The sequence below is a fragment of the Atta colombica genome, unplaced genomic scaffold, assembly GCF_001594045.1.
Source record: "Atta colombica isolate Treedump-2 unplaced genomic scaffold, Acol1.0 scaffold30, whole genome shotgun sequence".
Taxonomy (NCBI): domain Eukaryota; kingdom Metazoa; phylum Arthropoda; class Insecta; order Hymenoptera; family Formicidae; genus Atta; species Atta colombica.
The window spans coordinates 415,979-440,782 of record NW_017259404.1 but is presented as its reverse complement, the minus strand read 5'-3'; the positions used below and the strand labels follow the sequence as shown (position 1 = coordinate 440,782).

At 33.8% G+C, this 24,804-nt stretch overlaps 1 pseudogene; it reads left to right on the top strand.

Moving 5' to 3' along the window:
* Nucleotides 1–1,253: 1,253 nt before the first annotated feature.
* On the top strand, nt 1,254–3,006 carry LOC108690206 (annotated as a pseudogene).
* Nucleotides 3,007–24,804: the final 21,798 nt, after the last annotated feature.

Here is a 24,804-nt window from a genome sequence, read left to right as displayed (position 1 = left end):
ATTCAATTAAATAATATTCGTAAACGAAATCATAGCGTGAGATATTAATGTTGTCTCCTTGAACCATGAAACACAGTTATATTTTAAAAGAGATAAGATCACTCAAAAGACACGTCATTCCGCGATAAGAATTGTACTAGCAAACATGTCATTGGAAAACATTGAAGATCATGCCTATAATAAAGATGATAAAATTAAGTGATTAAATATTCATTTGACATATTTTGTAAATTAATTACGATTATAAATAATACTGCATATTACAACATAAATTTTAAAAAACAAATGTTTTGATTTTGCTCCAAAAATTCAAATTTAAAAACTTTTAGATTAGAACAGATCCCAAAGTTTAAAGATAGGAAATTATTTGTGAAATTATAATTGATCAACAATTTTCCTTGAAATTATACATTTAGAAAAAGAACAGCACTATTATGTATATAATAAAAAGGAAAATAATATCAATTTGTAGATTTTATTAATAATGTTTAAAATATAAAAATAAAATGTTAAAAACTTATATATAGTTATATTATAAATAGACAAAAACCCAGCTAAATAAAAAAATTGCAATTTTAAATTGTTGCAATAACAAATAAAAAACTTTTATACAATATATTTTTTCTTAACTTAATAATTAAATAATTTTTTCATAATTTAATAATCAAAATATTTTATACCTTTATTAAACACACACATACACACACACGCACACACATACACACACACACACACGCGCACGCACACATTACAAAAGCATAGAAAAGTATTTATATAAATACCACTATTAATAATAATATAAAAAAGGGGAATAAGCATGTATGGCAATGTGCGCATGCATGTGTGCTTAGAGAGTTATAAATGATTGATTACATATAACATATACATATTACATATAACATATAACATATACATATTAGTCATAGGATTTATGGAGAATGATTCTAATTTATATTAAACAGCTTTATTCAGCTTTTAAAATTTTCATAGAGAGCTTTGTACATTTTTTCTGAAAAAATCAATTAAAAAAATATTTATATTGTGCTTATATGTATTAATGGATGTATGGACGGAGCGAAAAAAAAGTGAAAAGATTCTATTACCCAATTTATAATTATTTCCAAAATTATTATAGTTATTACAGTTGAATACATCAGCCATGAGCCAAATAGATATCGGACAGATCGTGAATCTTCTCAGCAAAGATGTCATTCGTTTCGGTTATCAATGAATTACATATATACCTGAAACATATGTATGCCTTTTATGATAATTCTTCATTTTGTGAAAGTATTCGTGTACAATCCGTTATAATTAAACAGCATTTCAATCATATTCTTGAAAAAAAATAACTTAAATTTATTAATCTCTTTTATAGATTATTGATTAAATATACAATTTTTTTTTAATAATTATAATATAATATTATAATTATAGTATAGTATAATAATTATAGTATAATAGAAAATCTATTATATCAATTATGCTTATTACATAAATCATTTGTATACATTTTATAACTCCGTGACTTAGTTTAAACTATGAAGACGAAGGACTTCTTCTTTTGAAGTTGCTCTTAAATAATTGTTGAAGTTGGCCAAGCTTTCTTTTATTTTTATTCGCAAACCGCGATCATAGAAACAATAATGTGGCAAAAAGTCGGTACCAAGTTTTGTCGGCATCGGGATTGTTGATTATTCCAGGACAAAGGACTTTGAGTTTCTTGAATCACAAACTCAGAGCAATGATTGCACTACTGACCGACCGAAAAGTAATTGATGAGTGAACATAACTGGAATACAAATATCCTCAAGAAGTTTAATTATTCTTAAACAATATAGCTGATGAATAAAGATATAATATTAACATCCAAGTACCATTTTTAAAAAAATTTTATGAAATAAATTTATGAGATGATAATTCTCGGTTCAAGTGGTGAAGATGTATGCCTGGAAGAAACCGTTCAGCCAGATTGTGCCAGTAATCAGAAAATTGAAGATCAAGCAAATCAAATTCCCATCGTGAACGCCGCATATTTGGCGTCATAACCTTTACTGAATCATAACCTTTATTGAATGATCGATCATCTTTCGCCCTGATAAAGTTCGTTTTAATGGAGAATAATTTGGCTGTCAATGTGATTTATGAAATGTCGACATACTTCAACATACTTCAACTCGTCGTCGCATTGTACTTTCCACAAGGGCTAATACTGCTAGGTGAATCAATAAAGTTATTCGATTGGAAGTATATGTTATTATATTATTTTTTAATTTACGATGAACTTAAACATCTACAATCATTCTTATATCTCTATTGTCACATACTTATTGAAGTGCGCTTAATTTTTACAGGATTTTTTGCTGATGGAACATGAGACATTTCTCGGAGAACACGTCGTAGTTGCAGTTTAAATCTCAGAAACCAAATAAAACAACTAATGCAGAGAATCAAATAGACAGATAGATACATCTCGAGAAATGGAAGTATCATTCTATCCGAGCATCAAAGATTATCTGACCTTCCCGTATATGTAAAGCTTCAGCGAGTTTTTCCGCCAATTGGATCAGTGATCAGTTGCCGTCACTTTGTGCAATATCAATTTAACTATCAATCCAGATCAATTATGTATAATCAATGCAGTAGGCTCCGGTAAATCGTCTATATTGCATGTACTACTGAAGAAATTAAAATCCTGGCACGGGTTCCATAATCCCTCAGAACTCCTCAAAATATAATTTTTTGAGTAATTTATCCATTGGATACTTCACGAACAATCCGAATCTGTGTAGCTCCTATGCCAGTCAAGAATCTTGGCTTTTCGATGGTACTGTAAGAGACAATATTGTTTGACGAGTTCTATGACAAGGCTAGATACATACAGATAATTTTCATCCAAAGTAATTGTTGCGAACATAATAGAGTTTATATATTCCTACTATTGCCACCTAGTATCAAAAATTTTTATGTATAACTAGTAACAATTCTTACAATTAGATCCTTCAATCTTACGCATCAAACATTAAACATGAATTACGTTTTTGTGACTGGATATAAAAGAAGATATTTTAGTAAGTGTTATGAATTTTTCTGAATCTTTAATCTATATGTGATTCCATTTAGATAAAAAAAAATGTTTAATATTTCGAAATTTTTAACATTCTTTAAAGTTCCTTTTTGATCAATTATTCAAATGTTTATAAATTAAAAAAAACTTTATAATAAATATATAAAATTGTATAAATTTAAAATATAAGAATTGTTAAAAATATTATTAGAATCTTTTTGAGAGTTTTTAAAACCTTATTTTCAGATACAGGAAATCAAGATATTTTTGTCGAGTGTTATATTATTAAGTTGATGATGATCGTTATAACTATCCATAAAAACATAAAACGTAATGACGATGTAGACCTTTTTTTGCACATATTTATCAAAGATACAAATTATCGATTAATTTTGTTTTAGAATATTATATTATATTTATAACGTATGCTAATTGTATTAATTGAAAGCCATTTTAATTATAAGCTCGAAATAAGCGATTCTGTTTAATTTGTTTAGGAAATATACATTTTCACTCTAATAAATTACCGAACTTACGTCGATTTCAATTCCTGGACTTGTATTTTCTTTTCTCGGTTCTTGCAGAGAGTTAACAATTTTTGTATTCCAGGAAGAATTTTAAACAAATTTTCGAAGGACATAGACATCATAGATGAATGGCTGCTCAAATTGATTGGAGGCGATCCAGGGGTTTTGCGTAATATGTGATATAATGATCATGAAAGCGATAATTAATCAGTGAATGCTGATATTGATAGCCATATTAGTTGTCTTGTTTTTGTTCGCTACGAAATTCTGAATATGAAAATTAGTCAAGACCTCGAACGTCTCGAAAGCGTCAGTAAGCTTGTAAGTATTATATTGGAGCAAATAACACGTTATCAGAAAAAAGTGCGGCGTATATTACATCCTTGAGCTCTAAATTCGTGGACTCCTGCCAAAGAATTTAAATTTTTAAGTTCTTACATTTCCCGAAATTTAATAAACTCTTCAGAAGTTTTTTTGAATATGTTTTTGCGTTTTCAGTGAAGATATTTTCGTACGTAAATGCCATTCTGAATGTTTGCCGACGATCAGAAGTAGCGGCATTGAAATCGAGAAATTAATACAAAAATGATTTGATGAATTGCAAGATCATAGCGGCGTGATCTCTTTTTAACATGCGCGATAGCCTTTGCTGTCGGATTTAATAATGTACCTGTTTCTCTTTGCTTTTTTCTAATACTAATGAATGAGACCAGTAAATTATATCTAATTAATTAATAGGTTCTTACTTAAGAAGAGTAAATCTTTTTCTAAGGATTTCATAAAGATGCAAAAGGCTATAACTTAGAAGAATTAATAGAATTAAATAAACTTTCAGTTTCAATCCTTATTTTTGTGTGTGATTCTAATTCTCAATCATCAAACTATTGCAAATTCTCTTTGTTTTTCGTACTACAGGCAGTGTTGCCGATAGCAAAGCAATATCGTAATCATTCATTCTAATCGTTTTACAATACACTATAAAATAGTTTAGCGAGTCGATGTCACTGATAATCTCCGTGGAAAGGATTCTTCAGTACACCTACACAGAACCTTCTTAAGGAGGAACCTATTATTTCGAACAATTCACCTACATCTCAAGGACAATTAATCTTGAAGGATATCAACATGAAGTATTATGTGGATGATTCACCAGTTTTGAAGATATAAAATAAATCGACTGTTTATTCTTATGAACATTTGTTATCACTATTTTGGCGATCTCGCTGAGCGCACGAAAATCGTAATGGCGTGGCTAGGCGATCACCGTCCGAGCGTTTTCCGCGGATTTACTACGTCGAGGGCACTCGGTCGAGAAAATGCGAATTTCTCTGCTTTCCAGATTTTATTAAAAATAAGCCTCGAGCGCAGGCGAACGTGTTTACAACGGATACGAAAAGGATCTTAGCGGTAGCGCGGCGACTTTCCACGAGACGAGTCGCGTGCAGAAGACGAAAACAACAGTTTGTTTTATTGCCAAGACGATCTGATATTATTTTTTTTAATCGATTACGCGTGACGCATGCGTCGTTTAGCAATCAGACATCTTGTGGATTCATCGATTTTTCATAGATGCGATTAGGCGATATAATTAGAGATCGTGAATCACAGAGATATCGAACACGCCGCCCGCCTTGAAAAGATTGACTTTCAATGTAACATACAAGCATGAAGTTCGTTGGCGTGACATGAAACGCGAATTACTCTGATACAATTTTTTTTAATATCACATTTAGTCATTGGACTGAAAAATCAACGCGTATTATCATCTAAGTAGGCAAGCGATATAATAAGTGAAAAATAATAAGGCATCCTTAATGAACGTAAAGGAGGTCTGCGCAAGATAGGATATAATCAGATGGTAATAGCTAAAGATACTTAAAACTAAATGTTTGATAACGCATCGACTAAGTTTAAATTGATAATATTAATAGTTTAGACAGAGGCCTCATGTAAGAACCCTTGGCAGTTGCGGTGCGAGCAATGCCGTCGGGATCAGGATGAACCTCCAGGACCCGTCCCATTGCCCACTGAAGCGAAGTTAGATTCGGCTGCCTTATGAGCACAAGTTGATTAGTTGACAGCTGAGTTCCCTTGCTATCCCTAGCCATCCATTTGATTCGGGTTTGTAGAGAATGAAGATATTCACTCCACCTACGCCAAAAATGCTGCCGGATTTGCTTTACGCGTTGCCACCGTAATAGCCTATTTTCATTGACATCGCTCAAGTCAACGCAAGGAAGACCATTTAAAGTCGTGCCAACTAAGAAATGTCCCGGACTTAGATACGCTAGGTCGTTAGGGTCGGCGCTTAATGGTAATAAGGGACGCGAATTGAGGATCGCTTCAATTTCACAGAGGGTCGTTTGCATTTCCTCAAAGGTCAAATGAGCCTTGCCCACGATCCGAGTCATGTGGTATTTTGTAGATTTTACGGCTGCCTTCCATAAACCTCCAAAGTGAGGTGCATTAGGCGGGATAAAGCTCCAAGAAATTTCTAATTCGCGAAGAAAATTTTTAATCTCAGACTGGACTTGTGGATCATTGTACATGTCGTATAAGTCTTGAATTTGTTTATGCGCGCCCACAAAGGTGGTCCCGTTGTCTGAATATACGTTCGCGGGTCTACCCCTACGAAATGAATCGCTTAAAAGCGACAATAAAGGCCTTGGATGTAAGATCACTTACTAACTCTAGATGGACCGCCTTCGTGGCGAAGCACACAAAAAGCACAACGTACGCTTTGTGACTTGTGCATTTCGACGCCTTCCCTTACGTAAAAGAGCGGCCCGGCATAATCTATGCCACAGCGAGAGAAAGATAGATCTAGATACGTTAACTCGACTGGCCGGTAGTGAGCCCATTAAGGTCTCTGATTGATTAGGTTTGGCCTTAAAACAGGTTACACATTTTTGTAATATTCCACGTGGATCGCAACGATAACGGCCAAAAGCGTTGGCACACAAAAGCCATCGTGGCAAACCTGCGTGTAAGTTTCGAGTGTGTTCACGCTCTATAACGTTATACGTTGAATCAATATGTGTTTGCGTGGCAGGAGAATTGGATGGCACACATTGAAGGCGAGATTCGAATTTTTTAATCTCCGCCAATTCGCATTAGTCCGCTTTCATCTAAGAATGGAGATAGAGATAAGATATTACTAGAAGTATTTACAATTTCATTCTTGACTAGTGCTTCATATTCGCGATAAAACGCTCGCTGTTGCACTGTTCTGCAAATACAATCTAAGGCGGTAGATACTTCAGCGGCGGACACGAAAGTGAATATTCTGTGCTCCCGGTGAACCTTGGATAATCTTAAACAATACGCTATGATGCGGCATATTTTGTTTAAATTGGAACACTTAGTTTAGTAATTCGTCAATGATGCAGGGATGGAAAGTGGAAATGGCTACGCGGATTTTCCTTTGTTCAGGATCATTGTCTAAACGCGGGAAGACACTGGGCGGCCAGTGTTCTTCATTCCATTTTAGAAATTCGGGACCATTCTACCACCTCTCAGCTTCAATTAAGTCATAGGGATTTATCCCACGCGACAATGTATCGGCAAGGTTGTCGGGGGATGCGATATGACGCCAGCGTTCGACTTTTGTTAGGCGCTGAATTTCACTCATTTTATTTACCACAAAGACTGACCACCGCCGCGAGGAGGAGGTTATCCAGTTTAATGCAATCGTTGAGTCCGATCATAGGTAAGTCGGGCATTGCGAGAGTTCCAAAGACTCTCTAACCTTGTTGACTAAGCACGCCAATAGTAAAGCGGCCGATAGCTCTAATCGCAGTAACGAAACGATTTTGAGCAGCGCGACACGAGACTTTGAGCACATCAACTTGGAGTGATAATCGTTGAGATCGAGCTTGGTGCGAAGATATATGCTCCGAACGCGTTGGCTGGCATCGCAAAATCTGTGCACTTCCACGATTGGTTGATGAATGTTGAATTTAATGCATCGAGGAATTTTTAATTGATTCAAATTACTCATCTGTGTTCTGAAAGCGATCCAACAAGTATAGATGTCCTGAGGAACAGACTCGTCCCATTGGATGGCCAATTGCCACAAATCTTGCAAGATGAGCTTTGCGATCACAATGATCGGACCCAGAAGGCCCAGAGGATCAAACAATCTAGCGACCTCGGAAAGTATGACTCGTTTTGATACAACGTGAAGTTGTGTATTAAGATTGCAAAGAGATTGAAATGTATCCTGACACTGATTCCATTGCATGCCCAGAATGGGCATGAGTCCGCAGCATTATCTCTGATAATGACCGGCAAACGATTGTTTGTTTCTAATAATTCAGAGCAATTCGAGGCCCATTTGCTTAACTCGAATGCTCCTAATTTTAATAGTTGAATAGTTTCATCGCGAATTAGTTTCAATTCGTCGATTGTATCTGCTCCGGTGAGCATCAACATAAAAATCTCGAAGAACGCATGCTAAACCGCGAGTGAATTGATGAGCGTCCTGCTCGGCCAAATGCTTAAGGCATCTGGTAGCCAAGAATGACGCGGAAGCTGTACCGTAAGTGATAGTAGTGAGTTCGTACGTATTGACATTAGCAGAAGGATTGTTGCGCCAGAGAATTCTCTGCAGGCGCGTCTGAGATGCATTAAAATTTACCGATACATTTTTATGACAGCGGTGATGACATAAGTGAAAAAGCGGAAACGCATTAAAATTGAGATTAAATCTTGTTGAACGGTAGGTCCTACTAAAAGAGTATCGTTTAACGATACGTTGGAACTACTGCGGCAAGATGCATCGAATACAACATGGATTTTCGAAGCTTGTCCGATCGTTTTGAAGACGCTATGGTGGAGAAGATAAAATGATATTGTTTCTTCCGCAATGGGTTAGGTTACATGCATCGCATGTATCCCAGCGATAAATATTCGTCGAGAAACGCCGCGTATTGAATTTTAAGAAGGATCGCGCTTGAAATGTCTCTCGATGCCCCTCAATCGCTTGAGAGCAGATTCACGTGAATCGCCAATGTTATTTAACATTTGCTCTCTGACTGGAAGCTTGACTATATATCTACGCTGAGAGTTTTGAGACGTTGTCTAAAAAGTGACGCTCGCAAATGTTTTCCTCCATTGTGTAATTGTGCAGTTGCATAGAGATGTCGTCCATTTGCCAGGCACGACTGACATGTTTGTGTAATTCCGCATTAGTTACGGACGCGTGAAGCGAATGGACCCTTACGGCTGTCGATATGATGCTGTCCAAATGAACCGCCAAAATCCAGCCCAGTCGCGTTTTTTGGAGAGTTGGATATCTAAAGACTTGACTTGACCGACGCATATTAGATTCCAAAACAAGTCCACTTCAATTAAAAGATCAATATCCGATGATATGTGAAATCGTAGATCAGCTAAATGAATGTTGCGCAGAAAATTAAATTTATCTCGTCCCAAAGAAAACGTCGGAATTTTGCCAGTATCCGATCAGTAACGATGCATTCGATAGCCGCGGTGTAAGAGTTGAGTCGCGATTGTAATTTGATTCCGACCACGTGATTGGTCGAGGTTACCATGCCGTTGACGCCGCAAATCGAGAGGCTTGGACGCGTTTCTAAACCGAAAGCTTCCACAAATTTCTTGGTTACGAAGTTCGCTTGCGATCCGCAATCCAATAGGGCTCGACATCTGCGAGAACCGTTGCTGCCGCAGATGAACACAACTGCAGTCGAAAGCATAGCTTGTTCGTTAGATGATTCTAAAGCATAATTCGAGGAGGGAGGGAGGAGGAGTTGCCTTAGATGCAACTTCCTTATTGGTATTGGTATAGTCGATGGGTCCGCGGCAGAGGATATATGAAGTAACGTATTGTGTTTTGCCTGGCAGACTTTGCATTGACCGGAAGTGCATCTACTTGATGAGAAGAAGAGCGCAAGCAATTGACGCAAAGTTTGCGATTGCGAACTTCCGCGAGTCTTTGTGATATTGGAAGTGCCACGAAATTTTTGCAATAATAAATGACGTGTTCTCCTTGACAGAAGCTGCATTTAGGTTTAACAGTGGCCGCGCATGATGACCGCTTAGCATTTGGCTGCGATTTTGCCTCGATCTTCCTTGCGGAAATGGAGCCAGCCCTTGTGATAGGCTCGAGCATCTTGACATCGATAAGCGATAAAATTTAACAGCTGCTTAAGCGATGGCAACTCGTTGCCAATGAGGTTCGCCACTCGCGTAACGTGAGTGAATCAAGTTTTGAAGTTAGAAGATGAACGAGAAGATCGTCCCAATGCGTCGTGGGACGCTTCAATGCCTGAAGAGCGTGCAAATGTTTTGTGGCAGAGAGTCTTCGGAGCTCGATTGCATTTTCCCTTGTCATAGTTGGCAAATCGAATATAACACTGACGTGAGTTTGAACGATCACGCGCTTGTTGTCATATCGCTCCCTGAGAATTGACCACGCGACATCGTAATTAGCGTCTGACAATTCCAATGAACTGATTACAGCGCTTGCGTCGCCAGTGATGCTCGCAGATACTGAAATCTTTGCGTATTTGAGAGCGAGATGTTGAAATGGATAACCGAGTTGAAAGTGTCGAAAAACGGGAACTATTCATCATATTTGCCCCAAAATGTCGATAAATTTAGCTTAGGCAATCGAATGTGCGTACTACTATCTGATTCGCAAACACTTGAGGAGGACGGAGAAAAGATGGACGCTCGCAATGTCGACGAAGGGGAAATGAGCTCGCGAATTCTACCGGATAATGCATAGAATGCTTCCTCTAAACCGTCTCGATCGCAGCCTTCGGACTCATCTAATAATTCTAGACGCGATTGCACATCGTTATATTCCGCTCAATATAGCTCGAGTTTCGCCTTCCGCTCTTCGAGTTGAGCCACTATTGACGGGTTAATGACGGCGATTGAGTCTACATAAGTTCTGATATGCGTATATGATGCCTTTATAGTCGCGCGCTGTCGCTTAAGTATCGACGCTTCTGATTGGTCGATCATTTTGAATGTGAATGCGCACGCATATACGCAACGGACGCGACGGAGGAAACTTAGTTGGCAATGGAGACAATGGTCTTCCTTACCTTGTTACGCACACAATTACTCCTAGGAGAGGATGCGATAGATGCTAGATGCCTTCCAGTCGAACGTTGTTAGACGGAAATGTTTCTCTCGCAGATGATGCGTCGTTAAGGGACTTCCGTTGCACGTCTATTGGGCCTTATTTTCCGCTGTCGACAAGATTCCGCTCGTAAAATGCTGATTCTGCGCCAGGATATGACGTAATATGAGCCGGGCTGCGTCTCTGATGTTTAGACGCGGGCCTGCTTTATAGAATTGTGTGCTGCCGCTGGTGTGATGCTTGCACTGTGATTGTTGTTACTGCGACGCCTTTCTCGTCTCGATGTAGTATCCTTGACAAATTGCTGCTCGCCACTTCACTGAGGCTAAACACTTGAAGTATCCGGCTCCAAGGACCAAAAGATGTTTTGGCGATCTCGCTGAGCGCACGAAAATTGTAATGGCGTGGCCAGGCGATCACCGTCCGAACGTTTCCCGCGGAATTACTATATCGAGGGCACTCGGTCGAGAAAATGCGAATTTCTCTGCTTTCCAGATTTTATTAAAAATAAGCCTCGAGCGCGAGCGAACGTGTTTACAGCAAATACGAAAAGGATCTTAGCGGTAGCGCAGCGATGACCTTCCACGAGACGAGTCGCGTGCAGAAGACGAAAACAGTTTGTTTTGTTGCCAAGACGATTTGATATTATTTTTTTTAATCGATTACGCGTGACGCATGCGTCGTTTAGCAATCAACATCTCGTGGATTGATTTTTCATAGATGCGATTAGGCGATATAATTAGAGATCGTGAATCACAGAGATACCGAACAATCACGCTTTACAGAATCTGAACATATCCATTGAGCCTTGCTGGAAAGTTGGAATGGTGTGTCAGCAAATTCTCTTTGATCTCGGTTTTTCCGTTTATTCAATGAAGGTCTAGAAGGGGATCAAGATCGATGATCGAGACACAAACACGGTGGACATGAGTGAACTGCGCTGCAAAATCTTCATTAAAAACCTTGCTCTTTTCCGAGAATCTACAATCTGAATTCGTTTAATCAGTACAATGATTTGAAGCTGTGTGTTGCGGCAAATCGACCTGAATGATGTCACGCTAGACCACGATATCTTCTCTGGCAGTCATAACTTCAGCGACAGTCAGAGGCAACTCATATGCCTGGCCAAAGTCATCATGAGGAACAATCGCTCGTTCTCAATGAAGCCACAGCCAATATTGATTCGTAGTAAGGCTTTACAATTCTTTAGGATTGTATTTAAATATCATTTGGTGAAGATGACAATAAATTTTGATTGATTAATTATATATTAATAAATTCTCTTTATGCATTAATAAATAACAAATTAAGTCACAGTAATTGTAACAAAGTCATGATGTGCAAATATTTACCTCTCGGATGTAATATGATTAAATCATTGTACTATGTGAATATCTGCTTTGTTGTACATATGTGACATCATTATATAGATGAATTAAAAGATATTGTGTTATGATATATTCAGATCAAGATAATAATGTAGTGTAACTTTTGATGATTTTACAGTAACATCACAAGTTACGACTGTGACTATTGAGAGTTTATTATAATATGAACGTGCTATGAGATATAGCAATAAGTTACCATATGTAAATAATTTAAACTTTCTATTATTAAGTTGCTACTTTTGCGAATGATTGCGAATGAACAAAGTATTTTCACAGTATGTTATAATACATCAATCGGGTACGATAAACATTCGTTTTATAATAAATTCAAGATTAATAGAAATCAAATTTTTTCAAATTAAATCGGATTGGTAAACATTTCCATCAAAATTGTATATATTTTGAATCTGTAATTATGCAACGCACCAGAGAGAGAGAGAGAGAGAGAGAGAGAGAGAGAGATTTTAAAACTTAACATAAATTATAAATTTACATATAATTTATAAATTTACATGCCTAAATTTGAAACTCTATTTCTAGCACAAATGCTTTAATTCAGGATACAAAAAGGCGCAGTTTTAAAGAATGCACCGTTATCACGATTGCACATTGTTTGAATATAATTATAAATAGATAGCAATCGGATTATCGTGATGGAGAACAGTCCTTATCGTGATTGGTTTTTCTGTTTTAATAATTAAAATGTGAAACGGGCTAAAAAAAATATTAATTTTCTAAGACAAAAAAATTAAGAGATATAATTTTCTTATAACTGTCTAAAAAGTTTCATAATAATTTTGAATAGTTTGATCAGTTCAATCTCTGAAAAAATAAAATTCATTCTGAAAAATGAAGTTTTATTCTTTAAGATTGAATATTGGAATATTCTTGTTCAAGACCAACTTAATCTTTAGAGAGAAAATTTACTTCAAATTATTTAGAGAGTTCAAAATTGACTTTTTATTTAATAAAATACTTTTTCCTGAAAATTCAATGTTATGTATATAAAAAATAATCAAGCTTTTTTGAAAAATTTTGTAATATCCTGGAGAAAAGTTTTCATATGCATTTGATAATTAGAATTGTCATATCAATAGGAATTTGGTTGCCCATATGAGCTATTACACAACAAACCAATTTATTATTTTTCGCAAAATGGTGGAGAATGGGTAATCATATGGCGTAAAATCTTTTAGAACAGCCGAAAAAGGCTTGCGAAAAGAATAACGATTGTGAATTGAACTTGCACAAAATAGTGTGAAAGCGACACCACACTTACAGAACAGACCGCTTCATAGATTTTTTACTTCTAAAAATCTTATATTAAAAATATGTATATTATATATTGTATATAAAGTTATATAGTGTTGGAACAGATACCATTTGAAAGATATCTAGATATAGGTATATTACGTAGAAAATATATTTAGATATAAGTACAGATACATTTTTTTAATTATCTAAGTATAGATATAAAAAAAAGTACAGATATAAAAAAAAAAGGTATCTGAAAATTTAGGTACTTTTTGGTATTGAAAAAAAAAGGAAAAAAAAAGAAAAATGGAGAAGTAAGAAAAAATATAGAAAACAAGAAGAGGAAGAGATATAAGCATCATAAAATGCTACATTTTATTTGTTTATTTTATATAAAAGAATGTCTCGATAATGAAAATTTAAGTCGAAACAACAAGCTACGTTCATATACAGAAGGACCTACGAGATCACTTCTCATAAGCAAGTACACTGAGAGAAATGATTTTGTTATAGGAACAAATAACAAATTGTTATAGGAACAAAAAAAAGGGAAAATAAATGTGATATTGCTTAAGAAAATCGATTAGTTACTATTGCAAATTAATTATTTCTCATTAGTAACAAATAATCAATAGTATCGCTAGCAAATAAAAGACTCATATACATATATATAACCAGTTTAGAACGTATCTAAGTAAAAGTATCTAGATACTTTAGCTGTACCTAAATGCATTACTTAGATTATAGGCGATACTTGTATCCGTATCTAGTTATTTTTGGATACGGTATATCTTTTAAATTTTATACATAAGTACAAGATACTTATATATTTTATTTTATGTTATTAGAAATTAATTTTTGATCACTATATCTATTACTATAAAACATTTTTACTATACTATAAATCATACAATTTTTGTTTAAAAATTTTTATCTTTTATACTTTCGACGATATTCACCTCGCAAGAAAAATACCGTTTTCCTTTCAAAAGGGTGTTTCACCTCTTAAACATTTAGAGCACGTACAAAAAAATATATGTCTCTTAGATTTTCGTGTTTAACAATATATTTCATGGAGAATCAAATTGGTTCCGGATAGTTGTGAAACTTTCCTTGTGAGTCGAAAAATTTATTGGGCAATTTTTGCAATATTTTAGGAGATATTAATTTCTAAGTATCACTTAATGAGCACGTATCTGCGTGGATTATCACCAAGTATACGCGCATCGCGATCGCTTGTTGCGCGGGGAGTGACTGCTTGGTAGGCGCTCTGCTTAAGTTGTGGCGCTTAGCGCGCGCCTACCAAATAATCCTCGCGCGATAATCGACTGCAACTGATAGGCGTAATCTTGATGGTAATCCGCACGGATATGTACTTAATTGGTGATCTTTAGAAATTAACATCTCTTAATGTATTACGAAAATTGCAAAATAATAAAAGACTTTTTGACTTAGTTTAATTCGTTCTCAATAAGGGAAAGGATTATTAATTTAACAAGTCATTAATATCTTTAACAAGTAATCGATAAATATGTGATAACAAAATTGATTTATTGTGATTGCTACTGATCTGCTAAACCAACTAATAATTACTAATAGAAGCAAACTATATAGAACCTAACCTAATCTATCTTTTGGATAGACTTTAGGATCGTTTATCACAGAAATCATAAGGTTTATTCGCGTCGCAAGCTCCAGTATGCTCCAACATGCTCCTATTATATAGGCTCCTACTCAATGTGTAAAATTAGCCTCCTTTTTTTGAAAATTAAAATTTTGATAATTATTCCAGGTTGTTTTGAGTTTGTTCTATTGTTTCAAAGCGTTCTCCAATAAAATGGAAAAAACGATTTCTTTTGCTAGCCCCCTCTTTTTTGAAAAATCAAACAATTTCTTCTTGCTACAGATGTTGTAATTATTCCTAAACATTGTTCCAAAAGGACAATTTCGTATAACAAATGGAAATAGCAGAAAACAAAAAAAATATTTTCTTATCCGACATCCCTTTTTTTAATAATTGAACAATTCATCATTGCCACAGATTGTTCTAGTTATTCCAAACATTGTTTCAAAAGGACAATTCATCATCGCCATAGATTGTTCTAGTTATTCCGAATATTGTTTCAAAAGGACAATTCCGTAAGTCGAACGGAAATCGAGAAAAATAAAAAAAATGTTTTTCAACAAAATGAACGCTCCGAATAAGAATCAAGATATCTCCTTATTCCAACGCAAAATTTTTTAATTGTTCTAGTTCGATGAAAGATAAATCAGCAGTGTGAATCTAGCATCGTTACTGGTTCTTCCAAAAATTGAAAAACTGATCCCATTAACTATAGCAACAAGAGTAAACATACACTTTCTTTCAATGTTACAATCGAGAAATTTTGTTCTGAATTGTTTTAGTTCTGCGAAACATAGTTCTGCATTATGAATCATACATCGTTGGTTCTTCAAAAATAAAAAAAAAATGATTTTTGTGCATCAAGAATGCACTTCCTCTCCAGTCGAGAACTTTTTGTTCTGAACTGTTCTAAGCCTACACTGTTCTCGAGTATGAATCTACTATCGCTATCGGTTCTTTCAAAAATCGAAAAAAATTGTTTTTTAACTGTTATATCGAAAATAAAAATACATTTTCTTGTTTCAATCTAGAACTTTCTGTTCAGAGTTGTTCTAAATTTACGAAACATAATACGAAACAATTCTGTGGTATGAATCTCCTATCACTATTTTTGAAAATTCAAAAAATGCGATTTCTTTTAATACACTGATAGCTTAGTAAAATCATCCATTGTAATAAGCCTTTCTTATCCGTTATTTTATCACCCTCTCTCTCACTTATCAGTGTTTTGTAAGTATTGGATGAATACAAAATAAAATGTTAATTTAAAAAGTAGAATGTTTTGTATATATTTAAACGGGGGGATCTTTGTAACTATATGTACTCGTAATTGCGCTATTGAGAAATGATAATCTATGATTTGAGTTGTATCCGAATATTTGAATAATTCGGTTTGCATTATATGTACGTAACAGATTCTGCAAACTGCACGCCGAAATAAATTTAGAATGCTTTAAAATGCATTCATAAACAGAACTAATTTAATAACATCAAAAATTACATTTAAACATTAACATTAAATTGTCATTTAATAATATTGTTGCTACTAGTAGTCATATTAGAGAGATAAGCATCTTAATCTGTATGATTTGTTTCGAGAAATATAAATTCAGACTGGATATGGATCTTTCGAGTTTCATTCGAATGTTTTCCTCATTCGACTACTGGGACTGCGGTAGTACTTGTTGCAGTAGCTAGTTATGTAAGAAAATGTGCGTTGAAAAATAAGCAATATCTTTAAAATCTTAACATATACCATTTATGATATACAAATTTAAATTTTTTAATTAGTTACATCTTGTTATATAATTAATGAGATATTTTGCGTGTATATGGAGGTGCGTGTGTGTGTGTGTGTGTGTGTGTGTGTGTGTGTGTGTGTGTGTGTACGTGTGCATGTGTGTGTGTGTGTGTGTGTGTGGTGTGTGGTGTGCGTGTGCATATGTGTGTGTGTGTGTGTGTGTGTGTGTGTGAGAGAGAAAGAAAGAGAGAGGAAGTGTATGAAAGGAGACAGAGAAGAAGAGATAACAACACGAAAATCATTTTATAAGATGTATATAATCAGAACTGTTTGGGTAACGGCCATTGTAGTATTTTACAATGAAAACACTTTTTTAATATTATTATGTAATATATTTATTAATAACGTATATAAAATATCTCCCGCATAACCGTTATAAAAGTATGAAAATATTTTATGCTTCTACGTAAATACACATGTTTATATAAATTTGTTTTAATGCTTACTTTCTTCGGTTTGCGTAATAAGTCATATTCTATCCAGTTGATGCCATTACGCACATACGCAGTATAATGACCAACAGACGTTTGGAAATGTTGTCCGTGATATACAATGCATCCAATGTGCGTGTATTGTTGCTCATTTAATTGAATATTGAAATGTAATGGAATGTACTCCTGCAGAGTAATTATAATCGAAAATTCAATAAATAAAGTTGTGCACCGATATGCTTACAGAACACTTATCTTTATCACATTTACTACATTTAGGTTTTAAAATTTTTCCCTCTTTTATTGCATCCAATTTTTGCAGAACCATATTTGTTTAATACTCCTTCATTTATCATTTATCGGTAAAATGCTTAACAATTTTTATGTTCCCACATATTTAGCACATTTAGTACATTTCGAAATAACTGTAACTTTTTTGAAATACATATTCATAAATTGATAATGTTCGATAAAGCGTCTATTGTTACAATGTCAGGAATTGTCGTATTGTACAAAACATGTTACACTTTTCAAAATTTCAGCTTGCATTTTTTGTATCTTGTTTTTATTGGATCATGTTGTACAAAAGATTTTATAAATTTGAAAGCATCTGTTGTAGCTATATCTACAATTTCTTTAAATTTCTTGTACATGCATGCCGTGACAATAATTTGCACAATGCTACCAAAACCACATGTATTTTTGACAATTGCATTATTAGATTCCATTTTTTAAACCGGAAAAATATTACTATTTTGTATATAATATACCTAGCGCAATACGTTTTTATTAATATTAAACGTATCCCAACCAGGACATGCATCTAGATAAGTACGTTTAATTTTTTTATCATTTTTATTTCGCCAGTTTTGTTTCGCCGCTAATTCACAAGATTCTTCATCTGATTTGTCAGAATTTACGGATAGTTTTGTGTCTAATGTCGAACATGTCACACTATCTGAATAAAGTTTCGCTATTTGTATCTCCTTGATTAATATTTGTCAATAATAATAAATTCGATTCGTCTACATCGCGACCGATCTCAGTTCCTCGATCGGCAATTTCATCTGTATCAGATCCTTTGATTTTATTACATAATAAAATTTTAGATATTTCAGCTAAGGAATCATACTGATTTCTGTCTTTTCCAACATTTTCACTGAAACAGAGAATAATCGCAGCACGATTTGTTGTAAGTGGAATCTGTTGTTTTTGTTAATAAACACATTATCATTAAGTAAAATATTTTAACTTTAGGATGGACAGATGTAAACATTTTCCATCTACTTACAAAGCTAACATAATGCGAAATATCTAAAACGCAAAAAATATGTTGGCATTTTATCGGACTTATTTGAAATTGATAACAAACATATTGATAAATATTCCTTTAAACTATTGTTACCAAATGCTTCCACAATAGCACTCATTAATGCTCTATCAAACAATCTGTTATGTATGTGGAAAATTTGTTTTGTGCAAACTACCAATTTCTAATAGCCAATAAAGAATCGCATTTGTGTGCTGTGCAGCGTTCAAAAATGAATTTGAAAAATTGGCATTTTTGCAGTGTTTCGCATACAATTTGATACAAGTATATGACTTGAGAATTCTCCATTTGGCAATTTTAATTTTTAAAATTTGTTTTCAATGATAATATTAGATGTGGGAAAAAGTTCGTGGCGTTTTTTTAATGCCATCTAACGGGAGAAACACGAACTTTTTCCCATATCTAATATATGATATATTATGCTCTATAATAGTCACCGAGATATAATATCTTCGCTTCCAAGAAACAAAAAAATTTATGAGATCTTACGTGCTTTGTCTTTCAGTTGTTCACAAATCGCACGTGGCGGATATTACACTAGATAATCTGTAGATAATTTGACAAATCGGAACAAGTCCGTTCTTTATTCCTGCACTGTGTGCACTCAGGACAGAAGCTCCCACAATTGGCGCACAATTAAGAGTAATCCTTTCTTTCGTGTTTCAATCGAGAACTTCTTGTCGCTACACAGCACACAAATGCGATTCTTTATTGGTTATTAGAAATACGTCGAATCGATATTAGAAATACGTTGGTAGCACAAAATTTTTCACATACACAACAGATAGTTTGTGACTTTGATAGAGCATGAATGGATGCTATTGTGGGAGCATTTGGTAACAATGATCTAAAGGAATATTTATCAATATGTTTGTTATCAATTTTAAATAAATCCGATAAAATGCCAACATGTTTTTTGCGTTTAGATATTTCGCATTATGTTAGCTTTGTAAGTAAATGGAAAATGTTTACATCTGTCCATCCTTAAGACTACTAGTAGCAACAATATTATTATTAAATGACAATTTAATGTTAATGTTTGTAAATGTAATCTTTGATGTTATTAAATTAGTTCTTATGAATGCATTTTAAAGTTCTAAATTTATTTCGGCGTGCAATTTGCAGAATCTATTATGTACGTATAATTCAAACTGAATTATTCAAATATCCGATACAGCTCAGACTGTATAGATTATCGTTTCTCAATAGCGTAATTACAAAGACCCCTCGTTTAAATATATACAAAGCATTCTACTTTTTAAATTAACACTTTATTTTGTATTCATCCAATACTTACAAAACACTGATAAATGAGAGAGAGGGTGATAAAATAATGGATAAGAAAGACTTATTGTACAACGGATGATTTTACTAAGCTACCAGTGTATTAAAAGAAAAACCGCATTTTTTAAATTTTCAAAAAATCGATAGCGATAGAAGATTCATACTGCAGAATTATGTTTCGTAAATTTAGAACAACTTAAAACAGAAAGTTCTAGAATAAAACATAAAAGAAAATATATTTTTATTCTCGATGTAGCAGTTAAAAAAACAATTTTTTTCAATTTTTGAAAGAATCGATAGTGATAGCAGATTCATACTTAGTATATCATAGAACAGTATATCGTAGGCTTAGAACAGCTCAGAATAAAAAGTTCTCGAATAGAACACGAAAGGAAGCGCACATTTACTCTTGATGGTGCATGCAGAAAGATGGATTTTTTTCAATTTTTGGGAGAACCAGTAGCAATGTATGATTCATAATGCAGAACTATGTTTTGCAAGATTAGAACAACTCAGAACAAAAAATTCTCGAATAGAACACGAAAGGACGTTTACTCTTGATGATGGATGTAAAAAAATCGATTTTTTTCAATTTTTAAGAGAATCAATAGCAATAATTCATAATGCAAAACTATGTTTCGCAGGACAATTCAGAACAAAAAATTCTTGATTGAAAGGAAGCGCACATTTATTCTTAGTGGTGCATGCAAAAAGATGAAGAAAGAAAGTGTACTCTTGTTGTTGTAATTAATGAGATCAGTTTTTTTTCAATTTTTGGAACAATCAGTAGCGGTGCTAGATTCACACTGCAGAATTAGAAATAGCTTTCATAAAACTGGAACAACTAAAAGTATAAAATTTTGCGTTGAAATAAGGAGAATTTACCTTTTCTCTTGATCGGAGTGTTCGTTTGTTGAAAAATGTTTTTTTTATTTTTCTCATTTTCCGTTCGACTTACGGAATTGTCCTTTTGAAATAAAATTTGAAACAACTAGAATAATCTGTAGCGAGAAGAAATTTGATTTTTCAAAAAAGGAGGGGGGGTAGTAAAAGAAATTCCATTTTTTTTTTTCATTTTATTTTTTTCCATTTTATTGGAACGATTTGGAATAAGATAGTATCGCTTTGGAACAGTATAGAACAAATCAGAACAACCTGGAACAATAATCAAAATTTTAATTTTCAAAAAAAGGGGCTAACTTCACACACATTCCTATTCACTCTATCAAGCGCGTTGGAGTGAGTAATAGCTTTGGTAGGAACATATTGGAACGTGTTGGAACATGCGACGCGAACAAATAGATGATCGTGGGGTCTTAAGTCAAGGGAAACTGACCCAGTCACAGGCAAATATAGGAAGAATACTTGACTAGAATTGGTCAATTTCTTACGATTTCAGATCCTACGACTTCTATATATACACAGTGCGACAAATATGTTCCCGACAGGGCCTAAAAATCAATTGAAACAACAACTATGCATATTTTTTGATTTTATTATTTTTTGATTTTATTCAAAATATTCTCCTCTGGCTTCAATACACTTAGCGATTCAATAGTGATTCAATAGCGATTCAAATGCATGTTCATTCTAGCTCAGTTTGCGGAATTGCCTCTAGTGCCTGTGTAGAAGCTGATTGGATGGTCGGAATGTCATCAAAAAAGCGTCCTTTCAATTTCAATTTCAATTTTGGGAATAATGAGAAGTCGCAGGGGACCAAATCAAGTGAATACGATGAATGGTTTAACACAGAGACACGATTTCGAGCCAAAAATTGAAGATCAATGAAGTGTGACTCGGTGCATTATCATGCAACAAAGATCCAATCTTCTGGATCACGATATTCGGGGCGAATACGACGAATTCTGCCCATCAATCGCTTTAAAACTTTGAGATAATATGCACCAGTAATTGTTTGACCAGTTGGAACAAACTCTTTGTGGATAATACCTTTGCTATCAAAGAATGTGATGAGCATTGTCTTGATTTTTGATGGAACTTTTCGTACTTTTTTTGCTTGTGGTGAATTTTTTGACTTCTATTCCGCACTTTGACGCTTAGTTTCTGGATCATATTGAAAGCATGTTTCATCACCCGTAACAATTGATTTTAGGAAGTTTGGATTATTTTCTGCGGCTGCAACGATGTCTCTGGAATGATTGATTCTCATTGATTTTTGATCACTTCTTAATGTGTGGAACAAACTTCGCACAAACCCAAATCTTCATGTAATATGGTTCGAATCGTTTCTCTACTGATATTTAAAGCCTCCTGCATCATTTTTAGTGATTGTGTTATCTTCTTTATATGATTTTCTTTCTTGTTTCACTCTTCCTTTCTTCATAAATTTGATAGTGTATTAATTCTAACAAGAGAACATGTATAAATATGCGTATATATTATACATATATGTACACAGTGCGACAAATATGTTCCCGGACACGAACCACATCTCAGCAACCAATGGCAACATCTGTGCGTTCAAACATGCATTTTAAAGGTTGAACATCCCTATTATCTGTCAAAGTTTCATTCATTTTGGTTGACATATAATGAAGATATGACAGTTCATGTTAAACAAGATTTTAGTCGAGATAGAAATTTTAATATGGAACAAAGAGCAGTGATTAAATTTAATGCAAAACTTGGTAAAAGTGCATCAGAAACATTCCGATTGATGCAACAAGTTTACGGCAATCAATGTCTAGGTCATACAGCTGTTTTTCAGTGGCATAAGTTTTTTGGAAGGCAGAGAGACCCTTGAAGATGACAAAAAATCAGGACGGCCAATTTTGATTCGAACATCCGAAATGATCGAAAAAGTAGAGTGATTTTGTTGCAAACGATCGCAATGCATCACTCGTTACAGCCGCAGAAAATAATCCAAACTTCCTAAAATCAATTGTTACGGTTGACGAAACATGGTGCTTTCAATATGATCCAGAAACTAAGCGTCAAAGGAATGGAAGTCAAAAAATTCATCACAAGCAAAAAAGTATGAAAAGTTCCATCAAAAATCAAGACAATGCTTATCACATTCTTTGATAGCAAAGGTATTATCCACAAAGAGTTTGTTCCAACTGGCCAAACAAATCGAAGATAAGATATAACTGTATGTTTAGTATTATTTGCTAATTTCTAATAACTTCAGTTTTTATTTACTGCCCCATAATTATAACGCAAATGTGTCGTATCTATTGTAAAGACGGATTAAGATTAAATATGTTATTTTTTCAATTATTCTTGTCAGCGTATGATAAAATAAAATATGATAAATATTTATCTCTTATATGAAATCTTGTGATTTTTAAATATTTTATATACCTGCGACGAGATAAATTGAAATATATACGAAGGAATATCTTTATAGCAAGCGCGCTATAAATGACCAATTATATTTTTTCGCATAGTTTGAAATCCTCGAAAATATTTGCACTTAAGACGATAAATATATATTCAGTTCGTTGAAGAAAGAGAAAGCAAAATGCTGAGTGTATAAATTGCAATCAATGTAAACAAACCTATTATTGCGCTAGAACTTCCCATCAACTTTCATTTTTAAATTTTAAATATCATACTGATTCTTTGAGGCGATGTAGCAAAATTTCACTTCGTGCATAAAACTTACACTACATTGCAGCCATGGAAACACGTTTCACCGAATGAGTTCGCCTATCACTAGTAATAGAAACGCTTATACACTGTCTGCACTAATGTAGCCAAATATAAATGCTACAAGTGTGCTCGTTCCCTGATGAAAATAAAAATCGGAGCGTAAGTCGAATAGATTTAGAGACCACTAGAAGCGTAACTTCTAGGGAACAAAAATTGAAACAAAACGTAAAAAAGGCATTTACGATAATTACCTTTTACAATAATAAGCCATAAATCATAAATTAGAAGTCAGACGCTAAAAATTGACTGTGATTGGTCAATTTTAGCTTCTGACTAATTTATAACTAATGGCTTATTATAGAAGGCTGTAATAAGAAGAGACAGAAATTACTTAGCTTTTCATGATATGATGTTGATACAATAGTGAATATTAGAATTATATTTTATGTGCATTATAATGTATACACATTACAAAACATAAAATATATTTCTAATTCATATTCACATACGTGTGGAGCTACTTCATCTCTTTTTGACATGTAACAAAAAGATTTTAGGTATGGGAAAAAGTTCGTGGCGTTTTTCCCGTTACATCTAACGGGAATTTTTCCCATACCTAATATACTGATATCCTTTTTTTTCTATGTTTTAATAAAAAGAGATATGTTTTTTATGGTCAAATATACGGATATTAATGATCTATGCTTTTATATTTTCAATATCAGAATATATATACAACTAACATAAATCAAAGCTAATAAGAGTCAAACGCAGATGATTAGACATCTTACAAAAAATAATCAAATTATGAATTCTCTAATAAATGTTATCTTCTTTACTTTGTACACTTCAATTCGCTTTAAAGTCCTCTTCAGCAATACAGATATATTACGAAAAGCTCACAAATACAAAAAGATTGTCACTCGCAAATTGCCAGAGAAGTAATGTAAAATTTTAGTAGATAGAGAACGTGCTAAGAAGGTTTGATATATAATTGATCACAAAATTACATTTATACAAATCTATCTACTAAAATTTTACATTACTTCATCTTTGGCAATTTGTGAGTAACACAATCTTTTTGGATATGTCAGTTTTTCGTTATATCTATATATTGCCTCATTAGCCTTGATTTATGTTAGTTATACGTATATTTTATAGATTTAAAGACTGCTATACAATAATTGTTTTTTTCAATATTAGATTATTGCATGTGTATGTATTATGATGTGTGAATATCTACACAAATTAGAGCTAGAAGTAATTTATACTGAGGTATTCATGCAGATATTTCCTATGTTTATTTATACAAAACATTGCAATTAAATTTTATGTGTACATATATATATATATATTATATTATATATGT